Source organism: Lipophrys pholis (genome assembly GCF_963383615.2).
Source record: "Lipophrys pholis genome assembly, chromosome: 16".
NCBI classification, from domain to species: domain Eukaryota; kingdom Metazoa; phylum Chordata; class Actinopteri; order Blenniiformes; family Blenniidae; genus Lipophrys; species Lipophrys pholis.
Genome location: NC_137634.1, coordinates 23,645,577 through 23,663,270, shown reverse-complemented (window position 1 = coordinate 23,663,270; position 17,694 = coordinate 23,645,577).

Genomic DNA, 17,694 nt, shown 5'->3' with positions numbered 1-17,694 from the left:
GGTGTCTATCTGGGACCGTCTTTTGATTCAGGAGTCTGTAATCAATGCAAAGCCTCAAGCTGCCGTCCTTCTTGCGAACACAAACTACTGGGGCAGAGTATGGGGACTTTGATTTTACAATCCATTTCTTTGCCAGTAAGTCCTGGATATACTCCTTGACCTCTTTGTAGAGGGGCTTGGGGACTGCAGAGTAAGATCGCTGCACTGGTATGTCATCTTTCAGCGTTATACTCATCTGGAGGCTGGGAACACATCCTATATCATTGTCATCCCGAGCAAATGCATTGGACCCCTCGTAGAGCACTGTTTTCACCATCTCCTGCTGTTCCTCATTCAAATGGCTTAGATCGACATTGGGGTGCCACAGTTGAGGTGGCGGCTCCGCCTCACCTTTCTCTTCACTACAGCCAGGAACGGATGACTCGACATCATTGACCTCCATGTTATCTGTCTGGTCTGTTTCCATTATTTTGTCAATGGTCTGAATACTGCCTAACACTGTGAAGTGGTTCAATGTGATGCTATGTTGAGTATGGTTCCCACTGGGATTTCAACATAAGGCCATCTGTTCTGGTGGACCTCAACCAGGCCATCACCAAGATCTAGCTCTTCAAGTTTTAGGTCTGGATGGCTGACCTCGAACAGCGCCACAGGGGAAGTGAAACCATCCGGCACCTTACATTTCAGGCGGACCACCTGGCCAGGATGGACAACGACTTCACGCCGACCAACTCTCACTAGTGCATGGCTTTTGGTGGGTTCTTGAGTCTGTATGAAGTTTACGATTGCCTCAGCGGTGTCGCTTTCAACCTGCATGGCCCCTTCCAGCAACCTCGCAATCACAGTGACAACACCCATTCCATTTTCCTGCCCACGGATGAGCTCTTTGATCACATTGAAGCCCACTATTGGTCTTGCGAGGTTCACCTGACTCACCAGGAAGGGCACTCTGATGGCGAGGTTTGGATCATCATTCCCGGGGAGGTTAAAGGTGAGTTCCACCCATCCGTCATATGGTATTGGCTGTCCATTGGCTGCTGTGAAATCGAGTTCTCTATCTCCCAAAAGCTCACTGAGAGGACGCACATCCTGTTGAGGTAAGTATTTTTGTTTCCATGAACGGTCGATGATGCTGACCTGGGCACCAGAATCCTGAAGAGCAGTCACAGTATACCCATTCAGATTACATGTCAATAAACATTTCTCTCCAATTAGTTTAGCCACTCGCTGTGATGTGGATTTGTTATCAGCTGGTGGATAAGGTGGAGTGACTGCTGGTTGGCTGTTCGCTGGATGGGACTTTACACTCCGGTCGGTCACAGCATGTCCCTCTGCCATGACCGAGCTGCGTTTCCCGACGGCTTGGATCTTTTTAGGCATCCCACCGCGCGGTGCCCCTCTTCACCGCAAACAAAGCAGTGATTACAGTCTGTCCGATTGTTGGCGATGCAGTTAGGGCAGCCATGTGGTCTCTCTTTTCTTAGCTGTCTGTTCTGCTGATTAGAACACTGACCGGTGCACTGGGGCCTAGTATCAGGTGTTGACTGCTTCACGGTTGCTGGAGCATTTGACTGTAGAGAGCTTACGGCCTGAGTCAGGGCCTGGACTTGGGCTGTCAGCTGATGGAGTAGCTCATCTTTAGCGTTGGTGTCAATGTTAAGCTTTTCTTTGCTCACCTCACCCGTGTTTATCTCACTACTCTGTACGTGAGCTGTCTTTGGACGGGTGCTGCGTCCCAAGCGTCGTTTCCTCTCACTCTCCTCATTTGTTGTTTTAGTCACTTGTCTCAGAAGCACCTCGTCAGTAACTGTTGGGCCCGAGAGGAGGGGCTTCAACTCACGCCGGATGTCATCATGTTTCTCGTTCAAGCCCTGATAAACTGTGCGGAGGAAGACATTTTGTGCTGTTCGTGCCTCATATTTAATGTCTGAATGTGTCTCTCTGGATGTGAATATCACCTTTTGTTTGAGCCCCATCATTCTGTCGAGGAACTGCTGCGGTGTTTCATGCTCATGCTGTTTGGCATTCATCAATTCCTGAAACAGTTCAGTGCTACTTTTCTCTCCTAGGTGTGACTGGAGGAAGCTCTTTAATTCTGGTATTGTCATCTCATCCTTGCTGGAGAGCATATCCTTGAAGTTGCCAGGCTTTATGATGCGAAACACTGCTCTGGTGATCTCACCCTCGGTGTGCTTTTCTTTCAGTCCGAGGTCAATTTGTTTACTGATATTGCTGTAATTTATGTCAGATGCATTATCACCGATTTGCCCACCATGGATTTTGAACTCTTTCCTCTGTAGGAGGGGAAGGTCTCTGAGAGCAATCATGCTTTCCAAGGTGTTGATGGAATGCTGGTTAGTGTTTGAGCATGGTGACAGCATAACATGTGGACTGTGGGACTGGTTACCGTCATCATCAGTATGTCGGGTGTCAATCAAATCTGAAGTGAGTGAGGTACTACTCTGTTTAAGCTTTTGGCTGCTCAACTCATTCTGTTGTGACTCAGGGCAATTAGGCTGTAAAGCTAAACCTGATGATGTAGCTTCGATGTGTGTGCCCGAGGTCTGAGTGTTAATGTGAGTGACCATAGATGGTGAACGTGGCAAAACATTAGCATCAGACACTACAACACTTGTCACACCCTCTGTAGAGATTTCGCCCTGTTCCTGGTCACGCATCATCTCAGCAATCATATCTTTTATAAAGAGTAACTGTGAAATGCCCTCGTCCTCCAACTCCATCAAAAATGTACTGTTCATGTATGTACACAAATAGTCAATACACCCTTCTTCGTCATGTTTGTTCAACTTAGCTGAGTCTTGATCCGGTGTCCGTGGAATGGCGGTTGCAATCTGGAACAAGCCATCAGCGGAAAGACGAAACAGTCCTTTCTTTACAGTCCACACCAACTTCTTTCTCTCGACGTCCTCCATTGCGAACTCGCGTCAGATGCCCTCGGCTCTCGAACTCCACCGCTCTGGCAGCAGTCAGATGCCCTGGATCCTTGCAGCCCCTGGCTCTGATGACAAGTCACACACTGGTCCACGGGTTCAGAGATCACTGGACCAACAACTTTTCCCCAGCGCGGGTGTCGTCGATCCCAGACGAGCTCCCACCAATCTGTAACAGGTCTCAGACTGAGTACCTGTAAACAGATAAGGTTTCCTGTAAAACAGGAGAAATGATGAGACAGGCGACAGTTGCTTCTTTACCATTGAACTTCTCTCAGCCGAATTTATTTACAAAGTTACAAGATTCTCTTTCATGCAATAGGTCTTTTCACACTCAAATATCAGTTTGACAGAGCAACATGCACAATATTCAAAACCAGAACCAAAATACACACTTTGTCCTGGATTCAGTGTATTACTGTACTAACATATTGCCATTCAGTATGTTAACTGAGTCACTATATACTTTATAAATACGAAAACAATAACATGAAACACCAAATGTGTATTTCATCTTACCTAGTGCAAATAAAACTGACATGAGCATATCACATTCCATAACTGTGGGTTTCGGATCAAGGCATGAGCTGAACATTACACAATTTTACACTTTTAACTACTTACGACACACAGACATACACATGAAACTTTAACATCTCATGAATTTACAGGTGAACAATATACTGTCCCTAAGAATCGTTTTTAAACTCAAAATAAAATGTACTGGAGCCAGAAACTGTGACGTGGTTTGGTCACAACAAAATAATAATACCGCGACGCCATCTTGAGCCACACACGACACACGGAAAAAACGTATTTTTCACTTGTTCTGAAAACAACTCAAACATTGACAATACTTTCCCAGAATCGATCTAACATCTTCTTTACATGTATAGCACCCACACGAGTGATTATTAACATTTGTATTACTCCACCAACCTGTAAAACAGGAGAAATGATGAGACAGGCGACCGTTGCTTCTTTACCATTGAACTTCTCTCAGCCGAATGAGGAAGTCAACGAAAATCCGCGCACAAGGAGGGTCCCAAAGGAAAGGCACGGCGCAACACTGCCTCCTGCTGGCAACACTGGAAAGCTCTCAGTGCATCAAATAAATAAAGTTTTTGGTGTTCTCAAAACATAATAATTGGCCATTTGGGCTCATCTTAATACATTTCTTTGACGGAAATAATCTTTCCAAATTAAAACAACCAAAATTTCATAAAATGTGACGATACATTTAATGGGCGTCACACTAACATCTTGTTTTTAGAGCTGTCTGCCAGTGATATTTCCATGACTAAGACGATGAAGCTTCTCCAGTCAATGGAATCCGTGTTTGAGCAAATTGCCAAACCAGGTAAGCAAAGTCGTGGAAACGATACCTTAGCAGATGGCCTTCAGTATAACGTCACATTGAGCCAATGGTGTTGCTGGCTACCGTAAGTTTCATGTTTTCCTTTCCCCAGTTAAACAAGGAACCAAGGAAGTGGAAGAAGAGGCAACAATTAGTCATGTGAAACTTGTTCAGCAAGACTGGAAGCCCGCAACTCCGCTCAACGAGACGGCAGCCGACAGAGGTCGCGTCAACGAGACGGCAGCCGACAGCGGTCGCGCCAACGAGACGGCAGCCGACAGGTCTCAAAGTAAAGGTAGGTGAACCAAAAGTTAAAACTAAAGGTCAAGTAGTTCAGAGTTTTAAAGCTGATTACTTTCTTCAGTTGCAGAGACTCAAGCTTCAGTTGACCCTGTGAAAATCGTCAAACCGCCCATGACGAGTCAAGCTGCTGGGCAGACGCTGAAAGGGACCAGAAGACGCCTTCTTGGACTTAGAACCCCACACTAACTATGGAGGTGAAGGGTTTTTAGGCATTAGAATCATCTCATCCCTCTGCTCTGAATAAAAGGCTCCAGTTCACTTCTGTCTACCTTGTTGAATTTCATTGTGGCATCATGGCAATTGCTGGACATTTTAAAGGGATGCTTTTGAGGCATTTTATATTCTATTCCGAAGTTGCGGGCTGTCGGCGGTGGCAAAAAGCTGGTCTGGTTCAAAGCCTGGCCTTGTAGAAACCTTTCCGCTTTGGCAAATTCCTTTGAATGTCTGGTCTAAACCAAAGCCTGCTCCATTCCGGGTTTTTCTAGTCTTGGTATAGTTTCCGTCACTGTAGAACGTCCTGCTTCATAAACATGGCATGGAGGAAATGGAAGCTGGGTTTTCAGTGCTTTTGGGATCTTGTAGCTTTGGCTTTATTGCAGACTTGATGGTGTCTCAAACCTACTTCTCACTCCTTTGGAAGAGACCAAACACTATTGCATTAACATTAGACTCCAGAACCTGGATTGCATATGGTGGGGATTCATTCATATGTTCTCTCCAATGCTGCTTTGTTTTAATCAACACAATCAGTTATTTTGGAAAAATAAGCAAAGCAACTGACTCTTAAGTAAAGAAAGTGTAGATCTGCTGCCCCCTGCAGGACTGTAAAGATACTGCAACGTAGACAGAAATGCCAAAGAGAGAGAAAGATAAGACTTTGGGTACGTCCGAAAAGTCCCTTCTAGCTCTAACTATCGACTTTACCTTAACCCCGTGGATGACATCACGGGATTAAGGAAAGGTGTTGGGAGGCTTCCTGAAGGAGTTAATGAAAGGCGATCACGTCAGTGTGGCAGTCGAACTGCACTTTCACTTTGTGACGTCATAATAATGCGACGGCGGCGCAAGTTAGTGACATCCGCCATGGTGGGGAAAGAACTAGAATTTCCCGAAAATGGACTACAAACAGCGCATTTGAGTTTTATATGATTTAAAGTTGTTCAAGGCAGATTATTGCATTGATAACTTACATGATCTGCTCCCATTTTCCGACATCGTGAGTTTCCCTGAACGCTCGGATTAGCGATTCCCTTTAAATATGGTTGCCGCAAGGGATTGTTGGGCAGGATGAGCTCGCCTCCTTTTGCGAAAGGATGCATCAGTGGTTCTTAGGCTAAACGAGGCTCTAAAGGAAGCAACGAGCCTCATTTCCTTTGCTTATTAAGAATTCGGACAGTTCTTATCATGGCCGCCACACAAAACACTTCCGGGGTTGAGGAAAATCGATAGATAAGGAGATACAGTTGTGCTCATACGTTTACATACCCTGGGAGAGTTTATGATTTCTTGGCCATTCCTCAGAGAATATGAATGATGACACAAAAGCCTTTCTTCCACTCATGGTTGGGTGAAGCTATTTATTGGCAAACAACTGTGTTTACTCTTTAAATCAAAATGACAAAAGATAGCACCCAAATGACCCTGATCAAAGGTTTACATACCCCAGTTGTTAATACCATGCATTGCCCCCTTTATCATCAATGACAGCTTCAAGTCTTTTGTGGTAGTTGTGGATAAGGTTCTTTATTTTCTCAGATGGCAAAGCTGACCATTCTTCTTGGCAAAAAGACTCCAGTTCTTGGACTGTCTTGCATGAACTGCATGTTTGAGATCTCCCCAGAGTGGCTCAATGATATTGAGGTCAGGAGATTAAGATGGCCACTCCAGAACCTTCCCTTTGTTCTGCTGTAGCCAATGACAGGTTGAGTTGGCCTCGTGTTTTGGATCATTGTCATATTGGAATGTCCATAAACGTCCCATGTGCAGCTTCCAGGCTGATGAGTGGAAATTTTCCTCCAGTATTTTCTGATAACATGCTGCAATGATCTTGCCATAAATTTTGGCCAAGTTCCATGTGCCTCTGAAGCTCACAGACCCCCAAAACATCAGGGATGCACCTCCGTGTTCCACAGTAGGAATGGTGTTCCTCTCATCATAGGCCTTGTTGACTCCACTCCAAATGTAATGTTTATGGTTGTGGCCAAAAAGTTCAGTTTTGGTCTCATCACTCCAAAGGACTTTGTTCCAGAAGTTTTGAGGCTTGTCTGTGTGTAGTTTGGCGTAATGGATGCAGGATATTTTGTGACATTTGCAGAAATGGCTTTCTTCTGGCGAGTTGACCATGCAGCCCATTTTTCTTCAAGTGCCTCCTTATTGTGCATCTTGAAACAGCCACACTACAATTTTCCAGAGAGTCCTGTATTTCAGCTAAAGTCATTTGTAGATTTTTCTTTGCAGCTCGAACAACTTTCCTGGCAGTCGTAGCTGAAATCTTTGCTGGTCTACCTGGTTTCAATTAATTTTCTACTTCTTAATCAGCGTTTGAACACTGCTGATTGGCATTCTTAATTCCTTGGATATCTTTTTATACCCCTTTTCTGTTTTATGCAGTTCCATTACCTTTTTCTCGCAGATCCTTTGACAATTATTTTGCTTTCCCCATGACTCAGAATCCAGAAACGTCTGTGCAGCACTAGATGAAAGATGCAATGGTCTGTCAGAAGCCCAGAAACTCACTGACCTTTTATACACACACACACACTAACTACAAAGAAACAGGTCACAGGTCAGGATGGGAACCTTGATTAGCCATTCAAACCTGTTTGTGTCAACTTTTGTGCACATTATCAGGTCAAAGTCACTGGGGTGTGTAAACTTTTGATCAGGGTCATTTGGATACTTTCTTTTGTCATTTTGATTTAAAGAGTAAACACAGTTGTTTGCCAATAAATAGCTTCACCCAACCATGAGTGGAAGAAAGGCTTTTGTGTTATCATTCATATTCTCTGAAGAATGGCCAAGAAATCAAAGATTCTCCCAGGGTATGTAAACTTATGAGCACAACTGTAGGGACAATTCAGACTTACCCTCTATTCATCCCACATGTGGAAACTCATTCATCACAACAGTTCCATATTGCACAAATATATGTATAAATATTCTATTATTGATCTAATTACAATAATTAATATAATTATTAAAAATAATAATGAATATTGGCTGTACTGAACAGTTCAACATTCCAGCCTAATAAAGGTAAAACTGTTAGACCATTGTGGTTTGTGAACGTCGTTGCAAAACTGTCGGTGTGTCAGATCCAAACGTGTGGAAATACTCGTGGAAACTAATGTAAGGTTTATTAGTGTTTCTAAATAAAACGTCAAGGACAAAACAAAATGCAGTCATGATAGCTGATTATTACTGGAGTCTGAAGAGACATTCCTGCCGCTGAACATTCTAGGAGTTCAAATAAAGTGAAGATCATGCCATGAAGTTTGCACAATGATGACGTAATGTTTGAAATACATGTACTGACCTTTATCAATGTCTATTACTCAATTTACAGAAATCGAAGTTTGTAACATATAATTAATACATTGTGTTGGAAAACACATCTTTCTCAAAAACCTTTTTCTGGTGAGAAATATTAACAAAAATCAACCGATGCCATAAAAATATAATCGATGCAATCAGGAGATCGGACTTCCTTCAAAACAACTTTGCGTAAAAATCTGACCTGATCGAGAGAAACGGACATCATTTTCGGAATCAGCGGTGCAAAATTGTCATAAATCAGTTGAAAAAGACAATTTACACAAAACTTGTTACCCAGTGTAATATGAGATGTTAGATATTTGATTTGAGCAAACATGAAAACAATGGTTTTTCCTTGTTTATTCTTTTTTGTTCTGTTTATATGGTCAAATATATTTATATTGTAAACAGTCAATTTCATAAAGCTTACAGTTTGGGCTAGTTCGGGACACCCTGGATCATTTTCTTGTTAAGCTGTTGTAGGTTTAGACTGCTGGGAGACCTTTACTGCACTGAGCTTCTTTCCTTTATCACAGCTGAAATTCACCACCTCTGACTGCAGGTATGTTCCTGTTAAAAAAGGAGCTCTTCCTTCCCACCATCTCCTGTACTCCCAGGAAAACAGGTCCTTTGTGTCAAGATTCAGGCCTCCCCTTTGTGGTGGAGCTCTGCCTTCGAGGCAGGTTCAGGAGGGAATTCTATCAAAACTACTTCCCCACTGAGACCAAGCACCCTTCCTGAATAGATGAGCCCTTAAAGAAAAATTATTGAAGGCCAGCATGTTTACCAAGAGCCTCATTTTTAGTGGTCAACTGCATTGCGAAAGCAACGAAGACCTTAATGTTTGGCGGAGAGCTAATCCTACTTGTCAAGGACTTAAATCATTTGAAAGGCTGCAGTGAAGGATCCCATTTTGGCTCCTTCCATAACTAGGCAAATTTGTCGAAGACCAGAGCACATTAAGAACAGTTGCTCAGGAGGATTAATGAATCCCCACCATATGCAATCCAGATTCGAGTCTAAGGTTAATGAAATAGTGCTTGGTCTCTTCCAAGAGTGAACACATACTGCCAAGTAATCTACGTGATGGCAAATGGTCTTAGAAGTATGTTTGAGACAGTCAAGTCTGCAATAAAGTCAAAGCTACAAGATCCCAAAAGCACTGAAAACCCAGCTTCCATTTCCTTCATGCCATGTTTACAAAGCAGGATATTCTATAGTGACGGCAACTAAACCAAGACAGTAAACTGGAATTGAGGCTTTGGGTTTAGACCAGACATTCAAAGGAATCTCGGCCAAAGCGGAACGGTTTCTACAAGGCCAGCAGCTCCAATTTGCTCAAGGCAGGAGCGTTCCGACTTGACAAGGGGAGGTGCATGGTATGAGTGGCGCGAGGCCAGACAGCGACAGCATTGGTGAAATAAGATCTGCTTCAGTGGTCCAACCACATGCCATCAGATTATACAACTAGGACAGATTGGAAACCTGCAACTTCAGAAGTATAAAATGCCTCAAAAGCTTCCCATTTGAAGCTCGAGCAACCACCATGAAAACGCGGTAGACAAGGTAGAGAATCAAGGGAGACAGAAGTGGACTTTGAGCCTTTTATTCAGAGCAGAGGGACGAGATGATTCAAACACCTGTTCAATCTCTTGCATTGTCCCTAAACCCCACACGTCTGACAATCACAGCAGAGTTAGTGTGGGGTTCTAAGTCCAAGAAGGCGTTTTCTGGTCCCCTTCAGCATCTCCCCAGCAGCTTGATTCTTCATGGGCGGTTTGATGATTTTCACAGGGTCAACTGAAGCTTGAGTCTCTGCAACTGAAGAACGTAATCAGCTTTACAACTCTGAACTGCTTGACCTTTAGTTTTAAATTTGGTTCACCTACCTTTACTCTGAGGGCTGTCGGCTGCCGTCTCGTTGGTGCGACCGCTGTCGGCTGCCGTCTCGTTGGTGCGACCGCTGTCGGCTGCCGTCTCGTTGGTGCGACCGCTGTCGGCTGCCGTCTCGTTGGTGCGACCGCTGTCGGCTGCCGTCTCGTTGGTGCGACCGCTGTCGGCTGCCGTCTCGTTGGTGCGACCGCTGTCGGCTGCCGTCTCGTTGGTGCGACCGCTGTCGGCTGCCGTCTCGTTGGTGCGACCGCTGTCGGCTGCCGTCTCGTTGGTGCGACCGCTGTCGGCTGCCGTCTCGTTGGTGCGACCGCTGTCGGCTGCCGTCTCGTTGGTGCGACCGCTGTCGGCTGCCGTCTCGTTGGTGCGACCGCTGTCGGCTGCCGTCTCGTTGGTGCGACCGCTGTCGGCTGCCGTCTCGTTGGTGCGACCGCTGTCGGCTGCCGTCTCGTTGGTGCGACCGCTGTCGGCTGCCGTCTCGTTGGTGCGACCGCTGTCGGCTGCCGTCTCGTTGGTGCGACCGCTGTCGGCTGCCGTCTCGTTGGTGCGACCGCTGTCGGCTGCCGTCTCGTTGGTGCGACCGCTGTCGGCTGCCGTCTCGTTGGTGCGACCGCTGTCGGCTGCCGTCTCGTTGGTGCGACCGCTGTCGGCTGCCGTCTCGTTGGTGCGACCGCTGTCGGCTGCCGTCTCGTTGGTGCGACCGCTGTCGGCTGCCGTCTCGTTGGTGCGACCGCTGTCGGCTGCCGTCTCGTTGGTGCGACCGCTGTCGGCTGCCGTCTCGTTGGTGCGACCGCTGTCGGCTGCCGTCTCGTTGGTGCGACCGCTGTCGGCTGCCGTCTCGTTGGTGCGACCGCTGTCGGCTGCCGTCTCGTTGGTGCGACCGCTGTCGGCTGCCGTCTCGTTGGTGCGACCGCTGTCGGCTGCCGTCTCGTTGGTGCGACCGCTGTCGGCTGCCGTCTCGTTGGTGCGACCGCTGTCGGCTGCCGTCTCGTTGGTGCGACCGCTGTCGGCTGCCGTCTCGTTGGTGCGACCGCTGTCGGCTGCCGTCTCGTTGGTGCGACCGCTGTCGGCTGCCGTCTCGTTGGTGCGACCGCTGTCGGCTGCCGTCTCGTTGGTGCGACCGCTGTCGGCTGCCGTCTCGTTGGTGCGACCGCTGTCGGCTGCCGTCTCGTTGGTGCGACCGCTGTCGGCTGCCGTCTCGTTGGTGCGACCGCTGTCGGCTGCCGTCTCGTTGGTGCGACCGCTGTCGGCTGCCGTCTCGTTGGTGCGACCGCTGTCGGCTGCCGTCTCGTTGGTGCGACCGCTGTCGGCTGCCGTCTCGTTGGTGCGACCGCTGTCGGCTGCCGTCTCGTTGGTGCGACCGCTGTCGGCTGCCGTCTCGTTGGTGCGACCGCTGTCGGCTGCCGTCTCGTTGGTGCGACCGCTGTCGGCTGCCGTCTCGTTGGTGCGACCGCTGTCGGCTGCCGTCTCGTTGGTGCGACCGCTGTCGGCTGCCGTCTCGTTGGTGCGACCGCTGTCGGCTGCCGTCTCGTTGGTGCGACCGCTGTCGGCTGCCGTCTCGTTGGTGCGACCGCTGTCGGCTGCCGTCTCGTTGGTGCGACCGCTGTCGGCTGCCGTCTCGTTGGTGCGACCGCTGTCGGCTGCCGTCTCGTTGGTGCGACCGCTGTCGGCTGCCGTCTCGTTGGTGCGACCGCTGTCGGCTGCCGTCTCGTTGGTGCGACCGCTGTCGGCTGCCGTCTCGTTGGTGCGACCGCTGTCGGCTGCCGTCTCGTTGGTGCGACCGCTGTCGGCTGCCGTCTCGTTGGTGCGACCGCTGTCGGCTGCCGTCTCGTTGGTGCGACCGCTGTCGGCTGCCGTCTCGTTGGTGCGACCGCTGTCGGCTGCCGTCTCGTTGGTGCGACCGCTGTCGGCTGCCGTCTCGTTGGTGCGACCGCTGTCGGCTGCCGTCTCGTTGGTGCGACCGCTGTCGGCTGCCGTCTCGTTGGTGCGACCGCTGTCGGCTGCCGTCTCGTTGGTGCGACCGCTGTCGGCTGCCGTCTCGTTGAGTGGAGTTGCGGGCTTCCAGTCTTGCTGCACAAGTTTCACATGACTAATTGTTGCCTCTTCTTCCACTTCTTTGGTTCCTTGTTTAACTGGGGAAAGGAAAACATGAAACTCACGGTAGCCAGCAACACCATTGGCTCAATGTGACGTTATACTGAAGGCCATCTGCCAAGGTATCATTTCCACGACTTTGCTTACCTTGTTTGGCAATTTGCTCAAACATGGATTCCATTGACTGGAGAAGCTTCACCGTCTTGGTCATGGAAATATCACTGGCAGACGGTTCTGAAAACAAGATGTTAGCATTAGCATTCAGTCAGAAAGTCACTCCTTTAAGATTTCCTCACTAGTTAGCTTACCGCGCTTTCCCCTCTGCAGTACATTTCCCAGCCCCCAGGATCCTGTGGACATCAAGACAGTTATTATATATTTTAGTACCATAAAGCACAATAGAGCAACTAGAGTCATTAGCACCCAAACCTTGTGCCAGCAAGACAAGCAGCGCACAGGCGAGGAAGGCCCAACGTGATCCCATGGCTCCAGGTAGACAGTGATACTACAGACTGCAGGTTCCTGTTTAAATAGTCTCACTAACTGCCACAGGTGCTGCTCATCAGCTGTAATTGACTCTCGGGGGCAGAAGCACCGACTTCAACCAATCAGCTTCTTTCACTTGTGTGACCAAAGCCAACCCACATTGACCCTCTTCACTGACAAATAGAATCCTCCAAATTAAAACGTTTATTTAGGTCTTTTTTTAAATAATTTTATTTGGTAAGCTGTTTACACTTCAGACTGTTCTAGAGGAGAACTAAAAATAATAAACTGGGCAGTGTAGAGCATGGTTAAAAGAACATCAGATATCATTGATCACAGCCTATCGATATAATAACTGTAATTCAGATTTCCTTCCTAAAACTTTCTACAAAGAGTAATTCGATGCAATTATGGAAAATATATACATTTACTAAGAGTGTTAACATAAGTCAGGCCTTCAGAGGTGGATATTTATCCTCTGGAGTCCACAAATGTGCAAAACTAATGAAACCTCAACTGACATTTTATCTTACTGGGATCAGTCTTATCTTTAGGCTCAGAGTCGGTTGTAGGACGACATAGTATCATGAGCTCATCAGTGAGGGGACATCAAAAGAAAGCCCTCCCTCTGTAGGCATGTCTAACCATGTTTCTTGCTCAGCTTTATTCTGTCAGTTTGAGCCTGTCACACTCGCTAACTTGGAAAAGGTGGTCAGTCAAATGAAGCCCGCTGGTTCACCGTTTGATCCTATTTCCCCACGCCTGTTCAAAGATGTGTTTTCCACAATAGCACCCTTTGCTTTGCATTGTGTTAATGGTTGCTTGGCGAATGGGGCAGTGCCTGCAAGTTTCAAACACGCTGTTGTTCAGCCATTAACTAAAAAGCCGGGCCTAAATTCTAACGACCCTTCTAATTTCCGCCCCATTTCCAAGCTCCCATTTTTTTCCAAAATTTTGGAGAAAATTGTTTTCATTCAGATGAAGTCATTCTTGGATGAACATGAGATCCCTGAGGTTTTTCAGTCTGGTTTTAAGAACCTCCACAGTACTGAGTCCGCTTTATTAAGGGTTTTTAATGACATTTTAATGTTGAATGATTCTGGCCATACTGTGGCTCTGGTGCTGTTGGACCTAACTGCTGCGTTCGATACAGTCGACCATGAAATCCTCCTGTATCGCCTTGAAAATCTGGTTGGCATTCGGGGATGTGCCTTAAAATGGTTCAGATCCTATTTAACAGGGAGGAGTTTCTGTGTTAAAGTTGGGGATTGTGTTTCCTCCACAGCCCCCCTGTCGTATGGAGTACCGCAAGGGTCCATCCTTGGTCCTCTCCTGTTTTCACTGTACCTGCTCCCGCTAGGATCTGTTCTCCGTAGATTTGGGGTGTCATTTCACTTGTATGCTGATGACAGCCAAATCTATGTGCCCCTGAAGCGTGAGAATGCTTTCAGTGCCACTCAACTTTTGGAGTGTATTGAAGCAATCAAATCCTGGATGTCTGCTAACTTTTTACATTTTAATGACAGAAAGACTGAAGTCCTCCTAGTGGGGCCGAGCACTTCTGGTACTGCCGCCCCGGTGAACCTAGGATCGCTGACACAGTTTGTCAAACCAACTGTTTCTAATCTGGGAGTAAAGATGGATCAACATTTTAAATTTGACAAACAGATCAGTGCTGTGGTGAAGGCGAGTTTTTTCCAACTGAGGCAACTCGCAAAGATAAAATCCTCACTTTCAAAACATCATTTTGAAATACTGATTCATGCTTTTGTCACAACCCGGCTGGACTATTGCAACGCCCTGTACACCGGCATCAGCCAGTCCTTACTGACCCGCCTGCAGCTGGTTCAGAACGCTGCAGCGCGCCTCTTGAGTGGCTCACAAAAATATGATCATATTTCACCCGTCCTCTCTTCTCTGCACTGGCTCCCAGTGCAATTTAGAATTGATTTTAAAATTCTGTTATTTGTTTTTAAATGTCTTAATGACCTTGCCCCTCGTTACCTGTCCGACCTGCTTGTGTCGTACTCCCCAGCACGTTCACTCAGGTCAGCTGATCAAGCGTTGCTTTCGGTCCCCCAGACGCATCGCAAACTCAGAGGAGACCGAGCGTTTTCTGTGGTTGGTCCCAAACTGTGGAATGAGCTTCCTCTGTTCATTAGACAGGCTGACTCCCTTCATGTTTTTAAATCACATCTTAAAACACGCATGTTCTCTTTGGCTTTTAACCAGTGTTGAAGTTGGCTTTTACTGCTCAAAGTGTATTCTGTGCTGCCACTGTATTGTTGTATTTATAATTGTATTTTTATATTGTTGTACAGCACTTTGGTCAACTGAGTTGTTTTTAATAGTGCTTTATAAATACATTGGATTGGATTGGATTGGATTATATTCAGAAGTTAAAGTGGAATTTACCATCACAACTGGAAAATAATCATAAGAAATGAAGCAACAATTCACACGAGTCTCGTGTACAATTGACAGGAAAAACTTATTTTTCCCTGTACCAAGGTTAAATACCCCCGATGTCCTGTTGATCAAGTGCAATTGCCACAGAACCCAATAAACAAGGTAAAAATTTAAAAAGTGTTTATCAAATTGCTGAAAAAAAATTTGAAATTGAAACCATAAACATTGAATATAGTTGGAATGTTCTCTCCAATGCTGCTTTGTTTTAATCATCAACACAATCAGTTGAGTTGAAAAACAAGCAAAGCAACTGAATCTTAAGTAAAGAAAGTGTGTAAAGTGTAGATCTGCTGCCCCCTGCAGGACTGTAAAGATACTGCAATGCAGACAGACGTACTAAAGAGAGAGAAAGATTTCAATTCAATTCAATTTTATTTGTAAAGTGCTAAATCACATCAACAAACATCTCAAAGCGCTTTTACAATGATAGAGAACAACAGAACCCAACTAAACCCTTCCAAAGCAAGCAGGTGTAAACAGGCAACAGTGGCCAGGAAAACCTCCCTCGCATGGAGAAAAGCTCATAAGAACTCCCTCTTCAGGAAGAAAGCGTGGGGCGGACCCTAGACTCTGGAAGGGCGGCCATCCGCCTTGACCGGTTGGGGGGAGAAGTACATGGGATAGGACAGGGAGAGAGAGGAATAGAAGAGGGAGAGAGAGAGTGGCAGACAGGCCAGATAAATACTAATACTAAGAAAAGTCTATGATGAGCGTTGGTCTGATGATGAACCAATCTTAGTCTGGAGTTTAAGGGCCGTGCCGTTGCGGTGGGGTCCCGGTGCTGTGGTGGGGTCGGGTAGTAGGACCGTCGTAACTCCACTCTGGGAGTCTTGGGTCTGATCCCCTGGATCCTGCTCCCCTCCTGTCAGGGAGAAAAAAGACGGCGGCAGTATCTGGTGGCTACAGTAATGTTGTTACACAGAGAGAAAGAAAGAAAGACAAGAAACAGAACCTCCAAATGTAGAGTTACTCCCTTTAACGGGAGAGAGAAAATCCCCTCAGCAGTCTAGGCCTATAGCAGCTCAACTTAGTGCTCCTATTTTATTCCTAATGATAAGATAAGATAAGACTTTGAGTACGTCTGAAAAGTCCCTTCTATCTCCTTAACTATCGACTTTACCTTAACCCCGTGGATGACGTCACGGGGTTAAGGAAAGGTGTTGGGAGGCTTCCTGAAGGAGTTGGTGAAAGGCGATCACGTCAGTGTGGCAGTCGGACAGCACTTTCCCTTCAAGATGTCATAATAATGCGACGGCGGCGCAAGTTAGTGACATCCGCCGTGGTGGGTTGGAGTGAAAAGAGTCCAGAGAGCAACTGGATCAAACTTGATGGGGTCGGGGTACAGATCATAAACCTCCAGCTCCACTGTCAGGGATCCTGCAGGACGGTACAGAGACAGGAAAGAGGCACGGATCTGTGAAATGTCATGAACGTCTGTGGGGAGTGACAAGGGGGGAAAGTAGATTTCACACTGAGGTTTTAGGAGAATTCAAATAAGTTTAGTTTTGTTTACGTAGCATTGATTAGAACATGTTCATCTCAGGTCACTTTAACAGATAAAAACCAGACGATGTGATATTAGCAAGCATAAGTGACACTGAGGAGGACAAAGTCTCTTTTACTTGGGAACAAAAGAAAAAAAAACAGTTGCAGAAGCAGAATCACAGGTGGAGAAAAGTTCAGTGCAAAAAATATATCGTCCCAGAAATCTAAACCTGGAGCAGCTTAATTAGAAAATAGTTTTAAACTTTGAGTTTTATCAAAGAGGGAATCCTACCGAGGGTTCGGCCTTGAGGAAGACACATGGCCAGAGGGAGATTCCCCATTTAGGCTGCATTCCTATTGTCTTGTTGCCACGTGGCACAAGTGTCCCGGTGCAGGTTTTGGTCCAAATCAATCAAATAAGCAAGTTGGGAAAACTTCCAAAACCACCAACGCATTCCCAGTGGTCCCAGCACAGCAGGTGGCCTACGACCAGCGCTGGACTTCCCAGACTGTGGCTCACAATGCAGGCGAATCTCAATAAAGAGTTTTTTTTTTTTTCCTCTTAAAATGCATGAAAAGTTTACAGTTTGCATTAAATTGAGCTAATTATGCAAATCTAAATATTTCAAGCCCTTTATTATTTCAGCTTGTAAGTCGTGATGATCAAAAGCACGATATCTTACATTTGTAGAATATTTAGATCAGATCCTTTTCCAGGTTTTTTAAATCATAAAAATAAAATCAAGTCAGAATAATCTGAAAAAAAGATTTATCGATTGAATTTGAGTGTTTGATTTAGTGAGGGAATAACTGACCATCAATCAACTTCCCAGCACCATTCTTTCTTTGAGATGCACCAGTAGACGCCTCTGCTCACAGGAGTTGGAGTAAGACTAACTTTAACTGATCAACTTTTTTATTTCCAGATGTTAGACTTCGTTCACACCGCAGATCTTGATGCTCGATTTCTGCTGGGATCTAACTGTTTTGCATGATCATTCGCATAACATTTTAAAGGGGACCTCTGCCGGGTGAACGTGATCAGACCAGACGTTTTTGAAACCCCAGAGCTGATGGGCAGAAGACGGTGTGAAGTCACGGTGAGCATGCTGTTAAGGAAAGTAA